Below are 21,626 nucleotides of genomic sequence, written 5' to 3'. Positions count from 1 at the left end.
GTGTTAAAGTAAAGATATGGAATGTACATGAAAACCTGACCTTTTGATCTCACAATATGACCTTGACACTGAACCAACATGACTGAAATGGTCTTTCTATGATAAACCCTATGCCAACTTCATTAATCTTTTAAATAGGTAAAAACATAAAGATTTTTCCTCTGATCTCATCATACAATATTGACCTTGAAAAGGACATGACTTTAAGTGGCCTCAATCATTATGATAAAAAAAAAATTGTACTAAGTCAATGCTAGAAATTTATTAAAAATCCTCTTCATTTTCAGCCATTTTTTTGTAGAACAGTGAACTGTTGGTAATTATTTCACACAAATTAAACCACATTAATTGATAAATATGCCAAAGGTGTTTTTCAAATTACTGAAATTCTGTCAAAAATTTATTCCACACCTATGTAGCATTTGGCTACTTTCCACTTAATTAATTTGTAAAAGTATACATCATGTATTTATATGTGACATTTTAGGAAAATGAAGACCTGAACATTTTCTTTCTTGTTTTTTTTTTTTTTTTGCTCAACTATAATTTCACTAATAGCATTATATGCTGCCAAATGATCTTCATAGATTTGAATACACACAATGTCATTTTTCTTCCCTTCATCCTGACTGCAAAGACAGAAAAGCTCTATCAAAACTTTCCTACATGAAATTTCAATTGTTGTTGACCAAGTAACTTATAAAATATATGCTTGAAATTTCAGAAATTAAAACTTAAAGAAAGGTATAATTCTACCATTTAATTTTATTTATTAAAGTTACTAGTTCCAAAGATAAAGATTATATGACCTGTATACAAGTTTAAAATCATGCAATGTCTGTGAAAGAATTTTCGAACATTAAAAAATAATGTTCCTAAACTGAGCATTAATAAAAATATGTACCATTTCCCAAAAAATCCTAAAATACACCATTAATTTGCTTTCTGAATAAATAACAACAAGGCAGTCTGAAAGATGGCTAAATCCCCTGCCACTGTTAAGGATAGTGAAGGGTAAACCTTTGACCTTTAGCTGTGACCTTGACCTGACATGGCTGACTCATGAATTCTGCACAATGTCTTGATGAGGCAATCATTTGACCAAAGTTACATGAAAATCTTTCAAGGGGTTTAAGAGATACAGAGCTCAAACCTTTGACCTTGAGTTGTGACTTTGACCTTGCTGACTCGAGTCTTGATGAGGTGATCATTTGACCCAAGTTTGATGAAAATCCTTCAAGGGGTTTAGGAGATATAGAGTGGACACAAAATGGAAGGCTCAAACTTTTGACCCTAAGTTGTGACCTTGACCTTGAGCCAACATGGCTGACTTGTAAGTTCTGCACATCGTTTTGATAAGGTGATCATTTGACCAAAGTTTGATGAAAATTCTTCACGGGGTTTAAGAGAGGAATGGATGGCTAAAACCTTTGACCTTGAGTTGTGACCTTGACCTTGAGCCGGCATGGCAGACTCATGAGTTCTGCACATCACCTTGATGAGGCGATCATTTGACCTAAGCTTCATATGAATCCTTCAAGGGGATTAGGAGCAGACAAAAAATAGAAGGCTCAAACTGTTGACCCTAAATTGTGAGCTTGACCATGAGCCGGCATGGCTGACTCATAAGTTCTGCACATTGCCTTTATAAGGTGATCATTTGACCAAAGTTTGATAAAAATTCTTTAAGGGGTTTAGAAGATACAGAGCAGACACAAAATGGAAGGCTCAAGCCTTCAACCCTAAGTTGTGACCTTGAACTTGAGCTGGCATGGCTGACTTATGGGTTCTGCACATCGTCTTGATGTGGTGATCATTTGACCCAAGTTTTATAAAATTCCTTCAAGGGGTTTAGGAGATATAGAGATATAGACACAAAATGGAAGGCTCAAACATTTGACCTTGAGTTGTGACCTTGACATTGAGCCGACGAGGCTGACTCATGAGTTCTGTACATCATCTTGATGAGGTGATTATTAGACCCAAGTTTCATGAAAATCCTTCAAGATGTGTAGGAGATATGGAGCAGACACAAAAGTGTTACGGACAGACGGACGGGACCATTCCTATAACCCCCCACCATTTGTGGCGGGGGATTAGAAATGTATAGGGTTGATAAGTCAGAAATTCTATTGTTTTATTCAAATCTGGATGAATACTAGACTATATAACTTACTGAATATATATAAATACACAATACATTTTTATGTGGCAAATATTCAGTTGGTAGGTTACTAGGGAACAGACCATTACCTAAATGCTGAAATACAATGTATAGTCAGTAATTACTTGGTAGCCACTATTTCTTTACCTAGTCCTAACATATTGTAAACTGCTAAGTTTTATCCCAAATTGTTTGACAATATGCTGTATTCTGATATTAACAAGTAGCAAGCAATTATAGTGAGCTACAAGTATTTTCAAACGAGGACAAACATCACAGGAACTTTGGCCGAGACAACCTGGGGAAAAGTAACTTTTTTTGGACTGTGATTATGCCACTACAGTGACAAAATAAGCTGACCTGTAACATACACAATCTTCCTGCAATCAATTGTCCAAGAAATGAATGACAGTGTCTTTTAATGCAGATACATGAGCCAGCAGCCAGTTATCAAAGACTTTTCCACTATTTATGAAAGATGACATATACCCTTGCATTTTGAAATTTTAATGGCATTTTGGTCAAAAGAGTTAACCGCCTCAAATTGAAAACACTAGCATATCATCCAATATACACATGTTACTTTACAATTTCCCCATATCAGCAATAAAATAAGCTAAAAGATTACAAAATAAATTTTAAACAAGAGCTGTCTCCATAGGATGACACATGCCCCCGATGGCACTTTGAATGAATAGTTATGGCCGATGTTAGAGTTTAGGACCTTTGACCTACGGACCTGGGTCTTGCGCGCAACACGTCGTCTTACTGTGGTACACATTCATGCCAAGTTATTTGAAAATCCATCCATGGATGACAAAGATATGGACCGGACATGCCCATTAATGCACTATCCTTTAACGTCTAAGTGTGACCTTGTCCTTTGAGCTATGGACCTGGGTCTTGCGCACGACACGTCGTCTTACTGTGGTACACATTCAGGCCAAGTTACTTGAAAATCCATCCATGGATGACAAAGATATGGACTGGACACGCCCATCAATGCACTATCCTTTAACGTCTAAGTGTGACCTTGACCTTTGAGCTACAGACCTGGGTCTTGCGCGCAACACGTCGTCTTACTGTGGTACACATTCATGCCAAGTTATTTGAAAATCCATCCATGGATGACAAAGATATGGACCGGACACGCCCATCAATGCACTATCCTTTAACGTCTAAGTGTGACCTTGACCTTTGAGCTACGGACCTGGGTCTTGCGCATGACACATCGTCTTACTGTGGTTCATATTCATGCCAAGTTATTTGAAAATCCATCCATCGATGACAAAGATATGGACCGGACACGAAAATTGAGGACAGATTGACAGACCGACAGACAGTTCAAGAACTATATGCCTCCCTTCGGGGGCATAAAAATGACATTGTCCTTAAATGCAATTTAAACATGATCCAGTAGCAATCATGATTCCCCCATTTTGAATACGGTAATCACCAACAGATATATGCAAGCTTTGAAAAACCTGAAATCACTAGATTGCTTTCATATACTTTACAGACAGTCCCTTTTAATTCAAATTTTTGTAACAACCAAAGCATGTTGCCAAAAATAGATAAATCTGTCCTTAAAAATGCAATGCAAGACCCTCTGATTATTCATAAACCTGTAACCAGTACCTCTTTGCCATTTCGTCTTAAAGGTTAATATTGACCAGAAACTGTTTTTTTTCTATTTTAAGTGCCAGTGACCAGACTTCAGTATCCTTTAATATAACTGGAAGTCATAAACCTGAATAAACTTGCTACAAACCCAAAGTTTGGTGACAAGATGTTGTTTTAATAACTGTTAATGTGACATTGACCATGAGCACAGAAGCCCTAAATACATCAAAAGCTAGGTTATCATATAAAGTTGTTACAAGTTTAGTTAGAGCACCTTCCCCTATGTACCCCATCAACTCTAAACAATATGCCATTTTAGACTAAAACTATTGGCAGGAAACAGTTTTCCTACTATATTATATGCAACTCCAACTGGTTAGAATAGGTCATTCCAAATAATCTTACTGACCAGAAGTAACAGTGACCTTTGCCCTGGTGGCCACAACTGCAATTCAACACCAATTTTGACCCTGATCCCTAAGTCCTATATATTACGCTACGTCACAATATAAACTAAATGCTATGCATTCCTCTTTGTGGCATTATGTCAATACAACAGAAGTTTACGAGGAAAGCAACAAGGACCTGAACCAAAGGACCTGAACCAAATGGCCTCAACTTGCTACACACCAGGTTTGGTGACACTATGCCAGTCTAGACTTAAATTTAATACTGACCATTATCCCCATTTGGTGATGTTAGTCCCATTCTTTAACAAAATCATAAATGGAATCATGTTATTGGCTGGAAACTTTGTGTTAACTTGTTAAGGTCAGCTGCCCAAAAAAGCTGAGGTCTCAATATAAGTTTGCTACACACCAAACTTGGTGACAAAGTATCAATTTGACCTATAACCCAGACTGGCTGGCTTGTCAGCCCACCTTACTAAGTACTACCCCCAATGTGGTCACTAGGATTTTCAGAGTGATAATGATACATTGAAATCCTTTGCATATTGAACATGATTTCTGGGACACAAAATATTACATGATGTATCTGGACAATAAGTGCTGTTGTGTTGACCTAATATTTGAGGAACAGACGGACCCAGACTCTCAACCTATCTTTTCATTATTACCAAGACACAACAGAAGTACTAGCACTTTAAATGAATGTGTAATACATGTGTCCTTGTCTGTGACCTTTAGATTTAAATACTGACCAGACTATCCTACACAACATAACATCATGCTGAACATTTCATTTGAATTACATGTACTATATACTAAAAGTCGGATTATGAGAGTACATGAAAATGATTGAAATTTAATGGTACATTATACTCAATTTGACTTGGAACTTTTTTGAGAAAGAGGCAAGTGCAGGGTGTGTGCAGGGATGCTGAACAATGCAGGAGAACAGTGCAAGGGAAGGATGAACATAAAGTCCCATATCAAAATTGTAGTATAAAGTACCTTAGAAGATTTTAGAACCATAAAAATGATAATGTTACCAGCAGATGTACGTTATGCAAAAAAGCCTTAAATATATTGTAAACCATGCTGACTATGGAGGGGATACGGGTTCAGACCTGACATGGTTTTCCTAATTAACCTTTTAGAGGATACCAGTTCAAATATATCATAAACAATGCTGACCATGGAGGGGATACAGGTTCAGACCTGACATGGTTTTCCTATTAACTGTTTAGAGGATACCAGTTCAAATATACTGAAAACCATGTTGACAATGGAGGGGATACGGGTTCAGACCTGACATGGTTCTCCTATTAACCTTTTGGAGGATACCAATTCAAATATATTGTTAACCATGTTGACTATGGAGAGGATACTGGTTCAGACCTGACATGGCTTTCCCAATTAACCTTTTAGAGGATACCAGTTCAAATATATTGTAAACCATGTTGACTATGGAGGGGATACTGGTTCAGACCAGACAGTTTTCCTAATTAACCTTTTAGAGGATACCAGTAAACCATGTTGACTATTGAGAAGATACAGGTTCAGACCTGGCACATGTTTTCCTATAACCGTTTTAGAGGATATAGTTTCATTTATATTATAAACCAGGTTGACTATGAAGGGGATATGGGTTCAGACCCGACAAGGTTTTCCTATTAACGTTTTAGAGGATACCGGTTCAAATATATTATAAATATATTGTAAACCATGCTGACTATGGAGGGGATACGGGTTCACACCCGACATGCTTTTTCTATTAACCTTTTAGAGGATACCGGTTCAAATATATTATTAACTATGTGACTATGGAAGGGATACTAGTTCAGACCTGACTTGGTTTTCCTAATTAACCTTTTAGAGGATACCAGGTTCAAATATATTATAAACCATGTTGACTATGGAGGGGATATGGGTTCAGACCAGACGTTGTTTTCCTATTAACCTTTTAGAGGATACCGGTTCAAATATATTATAAACAATGTTGACTATGGAGGAGATACAGGTTCAGACCCAACATGGTTTTCCTATTAACCTTTTAGAGGATACCGGTTCAAATATGTTATAAACCATTTTTACTATGGAAGGGGATACAGGTTCAGGCCCGACATGGTTTTCCTATTAACCTTTTAGAGGATACCGGTTCAAATATATTATCAACCATGTTGACTATGGAAAGGAAACGGGGTCAGACCTGGCACTGGTTTTCCTATTAACCTTTTAGAGGATATTTCAAAAGTTATTATAAACCATGTTGACTATGGAAAGGAAACGGGCTCAGACCTGGCACTGGTTTTCCTATTAACCTTTTAGAGGATATTTCAAAAGTTATTAAAAACCATGTTGACTATGGAGGGGATACGGGTTCAGATCTGACATGGTTTTCCTATTAATCTTTTACAGGATACCGGTTCAAATATATCATAAATGATGTTGACTATGGAGGGGATAAGGGTTCAGACCTGACATGGTTTTCCTATTAACCTTTTAGAGGATACCAGGTTAAAATATATTATAAACCATGTTGACTATGGAAGGGATACGGGCTCAGACCTGGCACTGGTTTTGCTATCAACCTTTTAGAGGATACTGGTTCAAATATATTATAAACCATGTTGACTATGGAAGGGATATGGGCTCAGACCTGGCACTGGTTTTCCTAATTAACCTTTTAGAGGATACCAGTTCAAATATATCATAAACAATGCTGACCATGGAGGGGATACAGGTTCAGACCTGACATGGTTTTCCTATTAACTGTTTAGAGGATACCAGTTCAAATATACTGAAAACCATGTTGACAATGGAGGGGATACGGGTTCAGACCTGACATGGTTCTCCTATTAACCTTTTGGAGGATACCAATTCAAATATATTATAAACCCTGTTGACTATGGAGGGGATATGGGTTCAGACCTGACATGGTTTTCCTAATTAACCTTTTAGAGGATACCAGTTCAAATATATTATAAACCATGTTGACTATGGAGGGGATACGGGTTCAGACCAGACAGTTTTCCTAATTAACCTTTTAGAGGATACCAGTAAACCATGTTGACTATTGAGAAGATACAGGTTCAGACCTGGCACATGTTTTCCTATAACCGTTTTAGAGGATATAGTTTCATTTATATTATAAACCAGGTTGACTATGAAGGGGATATGGGTTCAGACCCGACAAGGTTTTCCTATTAACGTTTTAGAGGATACCGGTTCAAATATATTATAAATATATTGTAAACCATGCTGACTATGGAGGGGATACGGGTTCACACCCGACATGCTTTTTCTATTAACCTTTTAGAGGATACCGGTTCAAATATATTATTAACTATGTGACTATGGAAGGGATACTAGTTCAGACCTGACTTGGTTTTCCTAATTAACCTTTTAGAGGATACCAGGTTCAAATATATTATAAACCATGTTGACTATGAGGGGATATGGGTTCAGACCAGACGTTGTTTTCCTATTAACCTTTTAGAGGATACCGGTTCAAATATATTATAAACAATGTTGACTATGGAGGAGATACAGGTTCAGACCCAACATGGTTTTCCTATTAACCTTTTAGAGGATACCGGTTCAAATATGTTATAAACCATTTTTACTATGGAAGGGGATACAGGTTCAGGCCCGACATGGTTTTCCTATTAACCTTTTAGAGGATACCGGTTCAAATATATTATCAACCATGTTGACTATGGAAAGGAAACGGGGTCAGACCTGGCACTGGTTTTCCTATTAACCTTTTAGAGGATATTTCAAAAGTTATTATAAACCATGTTGACTATGGAAAGGAAACGGGCTCAGACCTGGCACTGGTTTTCCTATTAACCTTTTAGAGGATATTTCAAAAGTTATTAAAAACCATGTTGACTATGGAGGGGATACGGGTTCAGATCTGACATGGTTTTCCTATTAATCTTTTACAGGATACCGGTTCAAATATATCATAAATGATGTTGACTATGGAGGGGATAAGGGTTCAGACCTGACATGGTTTTCCTATTAACCTTTTAGAGGATACCAGGTTAAAATATATTATAAACCATGTTGACTATGGAAGGGATACGGGCTCAGACCTGGCACTGGTTTTGCTATCAACCTTTTAGAGGATACTGGTTCAAATATATTATAAACCATGTTGACTATGGAAGGGATATGGGCTCAGACCTGGCACTGGTTTTCCTATTAACCTTTTAGAGGATACCAGTTCAAATATATTATAAACCATGTTGAATATGGAGGGGATATGGGCTCAGATCTGACATGGTTTTCCTATTAACCTTTTAGAGGATACCAGGTTAAAATATATTATAAACCATGTTGACTATGGAAGGGATACGGGCTCAGACCTGGCACTGGTTTTGCTATCAACCTTTTAGAGGATACTGGTTCAAATATATTATAAACCATGTTCACTATGGAAGGGATATGGGCTCAGACCCGACATGGTTTTCATATTGACCTTTTAGAGGATACTGGTTCAAATATATCATGAACAATGTTGACTATGGAAGGGATACGGGCTCAGATCTGACATGGTTTTCCTATTAACCTTTTAGAGGATACCGGTTCAAATATATCATGAACAATGTTGACTATGGAAGGGATAAGGGCTCAGACCTGACATGGTTTTCCTATTAACCTTTTAGAGGATACCGGTTCAAATATATCATGCACAATATTGACTATGGAAGGGATACGGGCTCAGACCTGGCACTGGCTTTCCTATTAACCTTTTAGAGGATACCGGTTCAAATATATTATAAACCATGTTGACTATTAACCTTTTAGAGGATACCAGTTCAAATATATTATAAACCATGTTGACTATGGATGGGATACGGGCTCAGACCTTGCACTGGTTTTCCTATTAACCTTTTAGAGGATACCGGTTCAAATATATTATAGACCATGTTGACTATGAAGGGGATATGGGTTCAGACCTGACATGGTTTTTCCTATTAACCTTTTAGAAGATACCAGTTCAAATATATTATAAACCATGTTGACTATGGAGGGGATACAGGCTCAGACCTGGCACTGGCTTTCCTATTAACCTTTTAGAGGATACCGGTTCAAATATATTATAAACCATGTTGACTATGGAGGAGATACGGGTTCAGACCTGACTTGGTTTTTCCTATTAACCTTTTAGAGGATACCAGTTCAAATATATATTATAAACCATGTTGACTATGGAGGAGATACGGGTTCAGACCTGACATGGTTTTTCCTATTAACCTTTTAGAGGATACCAGTTCAAATATATATTATAAACCATGTTGACTATGGAGGGGATACAGGCTCAGACCTGGCACTGGTTTTCCTATTAACCTTTTAGAGGATACCGGTTCAAATATATTATAAACCTTTTAGAGGATACTGGTTCAAATATATTATAAACCATGTTGACTATGGAGGGGATACGGGCTCAGACCTGACATGGTTTTCCTATTAATCTTTTACAGGATACCGGTTCAAATATATCATGAACAATGTTGACTATGGAGGGGATAAGGGTTCAGACCTGCCATGGTTTTCCTATTAACCATTTAGAGGATACTGGTTCAAAAATATTATTAACCATGTTGACTATGGAAGAGATATGGGTTCAGACCTGACATGGTTTTCCTATTAACCTTTTAGAGGATACTGGTTCAAATATATTTTAAACCATGTTGACTATGGAAGGGATACAGGCTCAAACCTGACATGGTTTTCCTATTAACCTTTTAGAGGATACCGGTTCAAATATATTATAAACCATGTTGACTATGGAGGGGATACAGGCTCAAACCTGACATGGTTTTCCTATTAATCTTTTACAGGATACCGGTTCAAATATATCATAAACGATGTTGACTATGGAGGGGATAAGGGTTCAGACCTGACATGGTTTTCCTATTAATCTTTTACAGGATACCGGTTCAAATATATCATAAACCATGTTGACTATGGTGGGGATAAGGGTTCAGACCTGGCACTGGTTTTCCTAATTAATCTTTAAGAGGATACAGGTTCAAATATATTATAAACAATGTTGACTATGGAAGGGGATACAGGCTCAGACCTGACATGGTTTTCCTATTAACCTTATAGAGGATACCTGTTCAAATATAATCATAAATGATGTTGACTATGGAGGGGATAAGGGTTCAGACCTGACATGGTTTTCCTATTAACCTTTTAGAGGATACTGGTTCAAATATATTATAAACCATAAACCATATTAACCTTTTAGAGGATACCGGTTCAAATATATCATAAACGATGTTGACTATGGAGGGGATAAGGGTTCATACCGGACATGGTTTCCCTATTAAACTTTTAGAGGATACCAGTTCAAATATATCATAAACGATGTTGACTATGGAGGGGATAAGGGTTCAGACCTGACATGGTTTTCCTATTAACCTTTTAGAGGATACTGGTTCAAATATATTATAAACCATAAACCATATTAACCTTTTAGAGGATACTGGTTCAAATATATTATAAACCTTGTTGACTATGGAAGGGATACGGGCTCAGACCTGGCACTGGTTTTCCTATTAACCTTTTAGAGGATACCGGTTCAAATATATTTATAAACCATGTTGACTATGGAGGGGATATGGGTTCAGACCTGACATGGTTTTTCTATTAACCTTTCAGAGGATACCGGTTAAAATATATTATAAACCATGTTGACTATGGAGGAGATACGGGCTCAGACCTGGCACTGGTTTTCCTATTAACCTTTAAGAGGATACCGGTTCAAATACATTATAAACCATGTTGACTATGGAGGCGATACGGGCTCAGACCTGGCACTGGTTTTCCTATTAACCTTTTAGAGGATACCGGTTAAAATATATTATAAACCAAGTTGACTATGGAAGGGATACGGGCTCAGACCTGGCACTGGTTTTGCTATCAACCTTTTAGAGGATACTGGTTCAAATATATTATAAACCATGTTGACTATGGAAGGGATATGGGCTCAGACCTGACATGGTTTTCCTATTAACCTTTTAGAGAATACCAGTTCAAATATATTATAAACCATGTTGACTATGGAAGGGATATGGGCTCAGACCCGACATGGTTTTCCTATTAACCTTTTAGAGAATACCGGTTCAAATATATTATAAACCATGTTGACAATGGAAGGGATACGGGCTCAGACCTGGCACTGGTTTTGCTATTAACCTTTTAGAGAATACCGGTTAAAATATATTATAAACCATGTTGACAATGAAAGGGATACGGGCTCAGACCTGGCACTGGTTTTGCTATTAACCTTTTAGAGAATACCGGTTCAAATATATTATAAACCATGTTGACTATGGAAGGGGTAAGGGTTCAGACCTGACATGGATTTCCTATTAACCTTTTAGAGGATACCGGTTCAAATATATCATGAACAATGTTGACTATGGAAGGGATAAGGGTTCAGACCTGACATGGTTTTCCTATTAACCTTTTAGAGGATACCGGTTCAAATATATCATGAACAATGTTGACTATGGAAGGGATACGGGCTCAGACCTGACATGGTTTTCCTATTAACCTTTTAGAGGATACCGGTTCAAATATATCATGAACAATGTTGACTATGGAAGGGATACGGGCTCAGACCTGACATGGTTTTCCTATTAACCTTTTAGAGGATACCGGTTCAAATATATCATGAACAATGTTGACTATGGAAGGGATAAGGGCTCAGACCTGACATGGTTTTCCTATTAACCTTTTAGAGGATACCGGTTCAAATATATCATGAACAATGTTGACTATGAAGGGGATACGGGCTCAGACCTGACATGGTTTTCTTATTAACCTTTTAGAGGATACCGGTTCAAATATATTATAAACCATGTTGACTATGGAGGGGATACAGGCTCAGACCTGGCACTGGTTTTCCTATTAACCTTTTAGAGGATACCGGTTCAAATATATTATAAACCTATAAACCATGTTGACTATGGAGGGGATATGGGTTCAGACCTGACATGGTTTTCCTATTAACCTTTTAGAGGATACCAGTTCAAACATATTATAAACCATGTTGACTATGGAGGGGATACAGGCTCAGACCTGGCACTGGTTTTCCTATTAACCTTTTAGAGGATACCGGTTCAAATATATTATAAACCTTTTACAGGATACTGGTTCAAATATATTTTAAACCATGTTGAATATGGAGGGGATACGGGCTCAGACCTGACATGGTTTTCCTATTAATCTTTTACGGGATACCGGTTCAAATATATCATGAACAATGTTGACTATGGAGGGAATAAGGGTTCAGACCTGACATAGTTTTCCTATTAACCTTTTAGAGGATACTGGTTCAAATATATTATAAACCATAAACCATATTAACCTTTTAGAGGATACCGGTTCAAATATATCATAAACGATGTTGACTATGGAGGGGATAAGGGTTCATACCGGACATGGTTTCCCTATTAAACTTTTAGAGGATACCAGTTCAAATATATCATAAACGATGTTGACTATGGAGGGGATAAGGGTTCAGACCTGACATGGATTTCCTATTAACCTTTTAGAGGATACCGGTTCAAATATATCAAGAACAATGTTGACTATGGAAGGGATACGGGCTCAGACCTGACATGGTTTTCCTATTAACCTTTTAGAGGATACCGGTTCAAATATATCATGAACAATGTTGACCATGGAGGGGATACGGGTTCAGACCTGACATGGTTTTCCTATTAACCTTTTAGAGGATACCGGTTCAAATATATCATGAACAATGTTGACTATGGAGGGGATACGGGCTCAAACCTGACATGGTTTTCCTATTAATCTTTTACAGGATACTGGTTCAAATATATCATGAACAATGTTGACTATGGAGGGGATAAGGGTTCAGACTTGACATGGTTTTCCTATTAACCATTTAGAGGATACTGGTTCAAAAATATTATTAACCATGTTGACTATGGAAGAGATAAGGGTTCAGACCTGACATGGTTTTCCTATTTACCTTTTAGAGGATACCGGTTCAAATATATTATAAACCATGTTGACTATGGAGGGGATACAGGCTCAAACCTGACATGGTTTTCCTATTAATCTTTTACAGGATACCGGTTCAAATATATCATAAACGATGTTGACTATGGTGGGGATAAGGGTTCAGACCTGACATGGTTTTCCTATTAATCTTTTACAGGATACCAGTTCAAATATATCATAAACCATGTTGACTATGGTGGGGATAAGGGTTCAGACCTGGCACTGGTTTTCCTAATTAATCTTTTAGAGGATACAGGTTCAAATATATTATAAACCATGTTGACTATGGAAGGAGATACAGGTTCAGGCCCGACATGGTTTTCCTAATAACCTTTTAGAGGATACCTGTTCAAATATAATCATAAATGATGTTGACTATGGAGGGGATAAGGGTTCAGACCTGACACGGTTTTCCTATTAACCTTTTAGAGGATAACGGTTCAAATATATCATAAACGATGTTGACTATGGAGGGGATAAGGGTTCAGACCTGACATGGTTTCCCTATTAACCTTTTAGAGGATACCGGTTCAAATATATCATAAACGATGTTGACTATGGAGGGGATAAGGGTTCAGACCTGACATGGTTTTCCTATTAACCTTTTAGAGGATACTGGTTCAAATATATTATAAACTATGTTGACTATGGAAGGGATATGGGCTCAGACCTGGCATTGGTTTTCCTATTAACCTTTTAGAGGATACCGGTTCAAATATATTTATAAACCATGTTGACTATGGAGGGGATATGGGTTCAGACCTGACATGGTTTTCCTATTAACCTTTTAGAGGATACCGGTTAAAATATATTATAAACCATGTTGACTATGGAGGAGATACGGGCTCAGACCTGGCACTGGTTTTCCTATTAACCTTTTAGAGGATACCGGTTCAAATATATTATCAACCATGTTGACCATGGAAGGGATATGGGCTCAGACCTGGCACTGGTTTTCCTATTAACCTTTTAGAGGATACCGGTTCAAATACATTATAAACCATGTTGACTATGGAGGAGATACGGGCTCAGACCTGGCACTGGTTTTCCTATTAACCTTTTAGAGGATACCGGTTAAAATATATTATAAACCATGTTGACTATGGAGGGGATACAGGCTCAAACCTGACATGGTTTTCCTATTAATCTTTTACAGGATACCGGTTCAAATATATCATAAACGATGTTGACTATGGAGGGGATAAGGGTTCAGACCTGACATGGTTTTCCTATTAACCTTTTAGAGGATACTGGTTCAAATATATTATAAACCATGTTGACTATGGAGGGGATACAGGCTCAGACCTGGCACTGGTTTTCCTATTAACCTTTTAGAGGATACCGGTTCAAATATATTATAAACCATGTTGACTATGGAGGGGATACGGGCTCAGACCTGACATGGTTTTCCTTTTAATCTTTTACAGGATACCGGTTCAAATATATCATAAACGATGTTGACTATGGAAGGGATAAGGGTTCAGACCTGACATGGTTTTCCTAATTAACCTTTTAGAGGATACTGGTTCAAATATATTATAAACCATGTTGACTATGGAGGGGATACAGGTTCAGACCTGACATGGTTTTCTTATGTTGATTTCTCTGTTACTGACTGCTTTTATTTCTTTGTTATTGACTGCCTTTAGTATGTGTGGAATGCAAATGTGAGTAACTGAAATTAATGTGTTCAGCTTGAGCGAAATATCATAAGATACATACCGAGTACAGGATTAAGGTGTCAAAGAAGTCCAAAGCAGGCGATAGCTTGAACCAACTAAAAGTCTTCGTGCCAGCATTTATCCCGTATCATGATTTAATAATAAATTCTGCGGGAAGATCTGTGTAATAAATCATGTAACGATTATTATTTTGCTGGCTACATTCAGTATTGATCTTTTACAGGATACTGGTTCAAATATATCATGAACGATGTTGACTATGGAGGGGATAAGGGTTCTGACTTGACATGGTTTTCCTATTAACCTTTTAGAGGATACTGGTTCAAATATATTATAAACGATGTTGACTATGGAGGGGATAAGGGTTCAGACCTGACATGGTTTTCCTATTAACCTTTTAGAGGATACTGGTTCAAATATATTATAAACCATGTTGACTACGGAAGGGATACAGGCTCAGACCTGACATGGTTTTCCCAATTAACCTTTTAGAGGATACAGGTTCAGACCCAACACTGGTTTTCCTAATTAACCTTTTAAAGGATTCAAGCTCAAATATATTGTAAACCATGTTACCTATTAAGAGGATACTGGTTCAGACCTGCACTGGTTTTCCTAATTAACTGTTTAGAGGATTCAAGTTCAAATATATTGTAAACCAAGTTTACTATTGAGAGGATACTGGTTCAGACCTGACATTCGTTTTCCCAATTAACCTTTTAGAGGATGCTAGCTGGTTCACATCTACTGAAAACTAAGTTGACTATGATTGAGAGGATACTGGTTCAGACCAGACATGGTTTTCCCAATTAACCTTTTTGAGGATACCAATTCAAATATATTGTAAACAAAGTTGATATTTGAGGGGGTACTGGTTCAGACCTGACATGGTTTTCCCAATTAACCTTTTTGAGGATACCAGTTCAAATATATTGTAAATCATGTTGACTATTTAAGAACAGGAGACCTGTTCATACCTGGCATTTGTTTTCCAAATTAACCTTTTAGAAGATATTGGTTAATTTTTATCTTAAACCAAGTTGACTATTGAGAGATTACTTATTCAGACCAGACACTAGTTTTCCCAATTAACCTTTTAGAGATTGACATTTTTGACAATCTCCAAAATGCATATAGCCTAAACACAGTATTACTTACAAATTAAGATAGATCTAGTTATGTATAATAAAACCAGCAAAACCCCCAAATCTCCCCTTTTTGTATGTGATAAATGGAATGACGGTCCAGGCAATGAGATGAAATGAGGCCTTGAACTATACCTCAATTTAAGGATACAAATAATTTTGGTTCCCTTTTTGTACTTTTGACATTTTTTTTTTTTAACTTTTTAAATACAATGTACTAAACAGAACTCAATTACACTAAATGTGCAAGAACCACAACTCTGAACTGTACTGAATATTTACAGTCAAGCTTATTTTTTCGTATACTTTCTTCATATCCAAAACTGGTTTCATATAGATAAATAGAAAGATCCAGGTATCAAATAACCTGGTAAAAAATGTTACAGCCCAGACAAGATTTAACATGACCTTTGACCTATTAGTAAATATACCCTTGACCTTTGAGATGGAAACCTGCATCTTACTCCCAAGACTGTTTCACTGTGACAAATGTTTATGCCAAATAAAGAAAATGCTTTGTATATTGATCTCATCAAAACAATTGAAAGATGCATACCTAACAGCCATTTTGACCTTAATGCAACAGGACTTGAATAAAAAACAATTGACTTGAAATTATTTGGCAATAATTGCATATAAATGAAGTTCGGTATAAATGGATGTGACCAGCAGAAAACAGTTTCAAACTAAAGACATTGTTTACAGAAAAGGCAATTTTAGAGAATATTACAGGGTGCTGCTCCCAATCAACGGAAGAGCTTTTAGGGGCGAAGGCATACTGGTTCAGACATAAAACTCAGTTACCAGCAAACTAAGGGGCTTTAATAAAAAAACACTGGATTTTAGAGGTTACTTTCAAAGAAGCAACAAGCCGTCTTTAACCAAAACTTAGATGATGCCTGTTCATATTCAACATGAACACTGAATTTCCCAATGAACACAAAATAGCAAGAGGAAACTTGTGACATAACAATTTTTCCCTAATCAAGACCTGGAATCTTTAGAAAATAGATTTTTACTGGTTCTTATCTAAACAGATGTTCCCCAATCAAAATATTCTCACCAAATAATATCAATGAATATTAATAGGAAACCAACAATGCAGGCATTGGGCATTGACTTTTATGGGTTATTGCCTGGTTCAGGACTAGCAAATAACCATGAAACTTACGAGAAACTGATTCAAGCCAAACACACCTTGACCGGCTGATCAGAAAACAACACTGTTGCAAAACTGCTCTAAAGATAATCTGGAAAACAGTCTAAAAAGCTAAACTTAATTAAACAATTCTTTTTTAAAATTTATTTTACCATCCTTCCTTTAATTGTGTTCGTCCTTCGTCCTTCTTTGTCCTCCAACGACTGCCTACAACAAACTGAATGTGTTGGAGTTTGTGAGTGAACACGAGTTCACCCGCAACACAAATGTCACGTGATTCGCTCTTCTGGCTGATTTTGGATTTACACATTCACTGGCTATTACCTGCTACACAATCATAACAATTCAACCGCACATGCGGTGTTGTTTAGCGATATGTCATGTTGTGTACGACACTGTTCGTTTTTCTAAACCAATACTTAGGTTTTTGTAGTTTTGAAAGAGTGCTAGATTTAACTGTCCGAAACCCCTTACACCTATATGTCCGCCCACAGCTTGAATACTGTTCCTCCGATATGGCACTCTTGGCAAAAATCAGCCCCAGTTTGATTCTATTCACTGAGAGGCTGGCAACTAACACCTTCTTATCTATCTATGTTTTTATTCTTATTAATTGTAGTTCTTTTTAACTTTGCACCTAATGAGCTTGCTCATAAATTAACATTCTGTCCCAGACAAGCGTCTCCCAGTTATAACTGGGCAGTACACCGTAGATGACAGATACAGAGTTCCGTGCATTAACAAACAGACTTCCTCGGGTTAGTCCTTCACTTTCATTTGTAATTTAGAACCTCTTCTTCATTTTTATAGGAAAATGGAACAAACATTCTCTACCAGTACTAAGAAAAAGAACGATTTTGAATTCTGATATTCTACGTGCTGCACTCGTTTACTGACCTGTTTTTGATCTAGGGTCTAAACGGTTTCTCTCATATGAACATGGGCGAAATGAATAGATGGACAGGCGAACGGGACATGAATTGTTACTTTAGTTTATACCAATTTATTTCAGCTCGATTGTGATCGAAGCTTGGTGCTTATTTGAATTTTCCTGCTGATGTCATATGAGAAGGCATGGTCGCGACCGCCAGTGAGGCTCGAATCCCCGACTTCGAGATTGAGCGGCCGACATCTTAATCACGTGACCACTCCTCTTAATAAGTTGCTGAATAGACTGGTTATAATGAAGAAACAGGCGTGGAAGACGAATAATTTCAGACATAATGTCTTTTATTAAATCGTCACTGAAAGAGAACATAATAAAACTCACGAATTCGTGATCCGTATACTTGTGCTGGGTCGATTCCCAGTCGAGGCGTATGTTCTCTGTGACGATTTGATACTGAAATGAGTCGTTCTCTACGTTTTATTCATGTAGAGTAGTTGTCAGTAACATGCAGAGAACTAAATAGTACCGCGCCTCTAACCTCATTATAACCAGTCTGAAACAATTATATACACAATGATATAACAGAATGGGTATAATACAGGAATAGTCTTGTTACAATGAAGGAACACACGGGGTAAAATGTAAAAGACGGAATAGAATAGTTAGACAGATGAGGTATAATGATAAAAACACACTGGATACGGTGAGACATACGGGATATAATGATAAAGAACAAGCGGGATATGATAAGCTTCAATGACAGAACACATCATGATAAGTATTGAAAAAAAGCCAGACGAGAGATATGATGAAGAAACAGACGAAATATGATGAAGTAACAGACAAGATATGATGAAGAAACACACGAGGTTGAACGGACTATACATAATGATATGTAGAGCATCTGCTAAGTACAAAGCCAGGAAGGTCTAATACCTGGAAGTTGTTCCAGGTAGAGCTGGCTAGCGTAATGTGATTTTGATTAAAATTATATTGGTAAGTCATGAAAACTGAAATAAAACTGAAATTCGTGCGGAGGAACACATCTACTTAGCCGTATCTAACAGCAGAAATAGTATATACGAAACAAGGGATGGATGGGGTAATGTTCATTTCTAAAAGCGTAGACACACGGATCATACTGTAATTCTTGTAGCAGATAATAGTATGTGAATACAGAACTTTTCCATATAAGGTGATTATATCTACACAGATTAGGTGTGTTGAAAGAGCGAACATCTTAACAATAGCCGCTAATCCGTCTTTTGTGAAAGCATACGACACCTGAATGACATATTGCTCTTTATGTTGAATGAGTGCAGTTGATGTAATATATATAATATGTATAAGGGTAGTAGTCCGAAATGAGTTATCAATCACAAATAAAAAAATACATGAAAAACTAATAATGCGGTCTTAAAATATTGTTTACATAATTACCACGTAGCTTTTTTTTTTTGGTGTGAATATTTGGGATAAGATTCTTCAGTATGTGCACAGTTCGTTATATGTCATAGTTTCAAAATAATGAAATTGATTTTCCTGAAAGTTCAAACAGTGAAACATCTATGTTACTGACCACATTTCGTAAAGTACGTCCAATAAATAATTAAGCTCAGTGACCTCACTTGCAGCTTTTGCTGCTTTACCTGTACCCATGCACTGCCATGAAGGTAATTGACCTTGCTACCAGCTTTACCCACTGCGGATCTAGGATTTGGTGTTGGGCGGGGGTGCAACTGGGGGGAGGGGGTGGGGGTGCAGAAAATTTTGAACGCAATGGATCCATCTGGTGCATTCTGTGCGTTCTGAGGTACTTTATATGGTATTGAGAAAGGACAGGTTTTGTGACAAAAACAGCCCAAATTACATGCTAATTATAATCCGTGTTTTATGACTTGTCAGACTTATTCTTGTGTAAGTAACTTAGAATGGAATTTTTAGCCCGATTGCATTTCAGAAGATTTTTATGGGGAGGAGTTACCAAGGACTATTAATCATTGATAGAAATGGTAAAGAGCGTTATAGGAGTTCATGCAAACTTTGTTGTATTTCTATTTGCGAGCGGAGCGAGCGAGAAAAATGCATATTTTATATTTTGTTTTACCTAGAACAAAAGACAAGTTAACTATACGAGCGTAGCAAGCGAGAAAAAAATGCATATTTTTTTATATTTTTCACCCAGAAGAAAAGATAAATACCTATGCGAGGGCAGCGAGCGAGAAAAAAATGCATACATTGTATTTTATATTTTTTCACCCAGAACACCCACCCCCTCCCCCTCCCCTTGGATCCGCCCTTGATGGAGCTCAGTGACCTTGTTACCAGCTTTACCTGTGTGCACACTATGAAGCTCAGTGACCTGACTACCAGCTTTACCTGTGTGCACACTTTGAAGCTCAGTGACCTCACTACCAGCTTTACCTGTGTGCACACTATGAAGCTCAGTGACCTGACTACATGCTTTACCTGTGTGCACACTATGAAGCTCAGTGACCTCGTTACCAGCTTTACCTGTGTGCACACTATGAAGCTCAGTGACCTGACTACCAGCTTTACCTGTGTGCACACTATGAAGCTCAGTGACCTGACTACCAGCTTTACCTGTGAGCACACTATGAAGCTCAGTGACCTGACTACCAGCTTTACCTGTGAGCACACTATGAAGCTCAGTGACCTGACTACCAGCTTTACCTGTGTGCACACTATGAAGCTCAGTGACCTCACTACCAGCTTTACCTGTGTGCACACTATGAAGCTCAGTGACCTCACTACCAGCTTTACTTGTGTGTACTGCCATGAACCAATTGACCTTGCTGCTAGGTTTACCTGTGTGCACTGCCATGCAGCCCATTTACCGTATAACGTAAGGGACTTCAGAACGTGTATATAATTTTTCGTTAATGAATCGCAAACTTGATGTGAGTGTGCGTGGGGGTGGTGCGGTGTGTGTGGGGGGAGGGCACATGCGACAATGGTTATACCTCAAGTACCTCAAGTGCATCCATCGTATTACACCAGATTTAACGAATAGTATTATTGAAATAATAGCATAAAAGTATAATTTAAGGTCGCTGTAATTCTCTCGAGTTACTGTACACTGCACACCATGAAACAAATGAGATGCTTAGGTACGGTAAAAGATGCTTCATTGCTGCAATTTACAAAATTCGGAAAGCTTACATCTTTCTTTACTGACGTCAGTTTGTACGTTACAGACCGATACCTGTCGGCCACCACAATATCCGCACCTACAAGTGTTTTTGCCAGTGGCAGACGATTTGACGTCTTTGGGAGAAATTAATGTTGTTGTTTTTTTTTTTTAATTTTGAAATTTAGGCTAAACAAAACTGCATATTTTCCCCAAAGTAATCAGTGTTTAAACAACGCCAAGACAGCATGCATTGTCATTGATCATCCCACAGTGTTTCTTGGAAATCTTTACACCGTTACAACACTCAAATATTAGTATTCTAGTATTGGTGTTTCTGTTTTGTTTTCACCTT

General features: G+C 37.5%; 1 long non-coding RNA gene across 2 annotated transcripts in view; it reads right to left on the bottom strand.

Moving 5' to 3' along the window:
• Positions 1–17,533, bottom strand: part of LOC123526351 (uncharacterized) — a 43,933-nt gene extending 26,400 nt beyond the window's left edge. For both annotated transcript variants that reach the window (XR_008366970.1, XR_008366969.1), the window contains exon 1: positions 17,384–17,533. This is a non-coding gene — a long non-coding RNA (uncharacterized LOC123526351). The remainder of the gene's footprint in view (positions 1–17,383) is intronic.
• Positions 17,534–21,626: the final 4,093 nt, after the last annotated feature.

The sequence above is a fragment of the Mercenaria mercenaria genome, chromosome 14 (assembly GCF_021730395.1).
Source record: "Mercenaria mercenaria strain notata chromosome 14, MADL_Memer_1, whole genome shotgun sequence".
Lineage (NCBI taxonomy): Eukaryota > Metazoa > Mollusca > Bivalvia > Venerida > Veneridae > Mercenaria > Mercenaria mercenaria.
The sequence above is the reverse complement of the archived record's forward strand: the minus strand, read 5'-3'. Positions and strand labels throughout refer to the sequence as shown.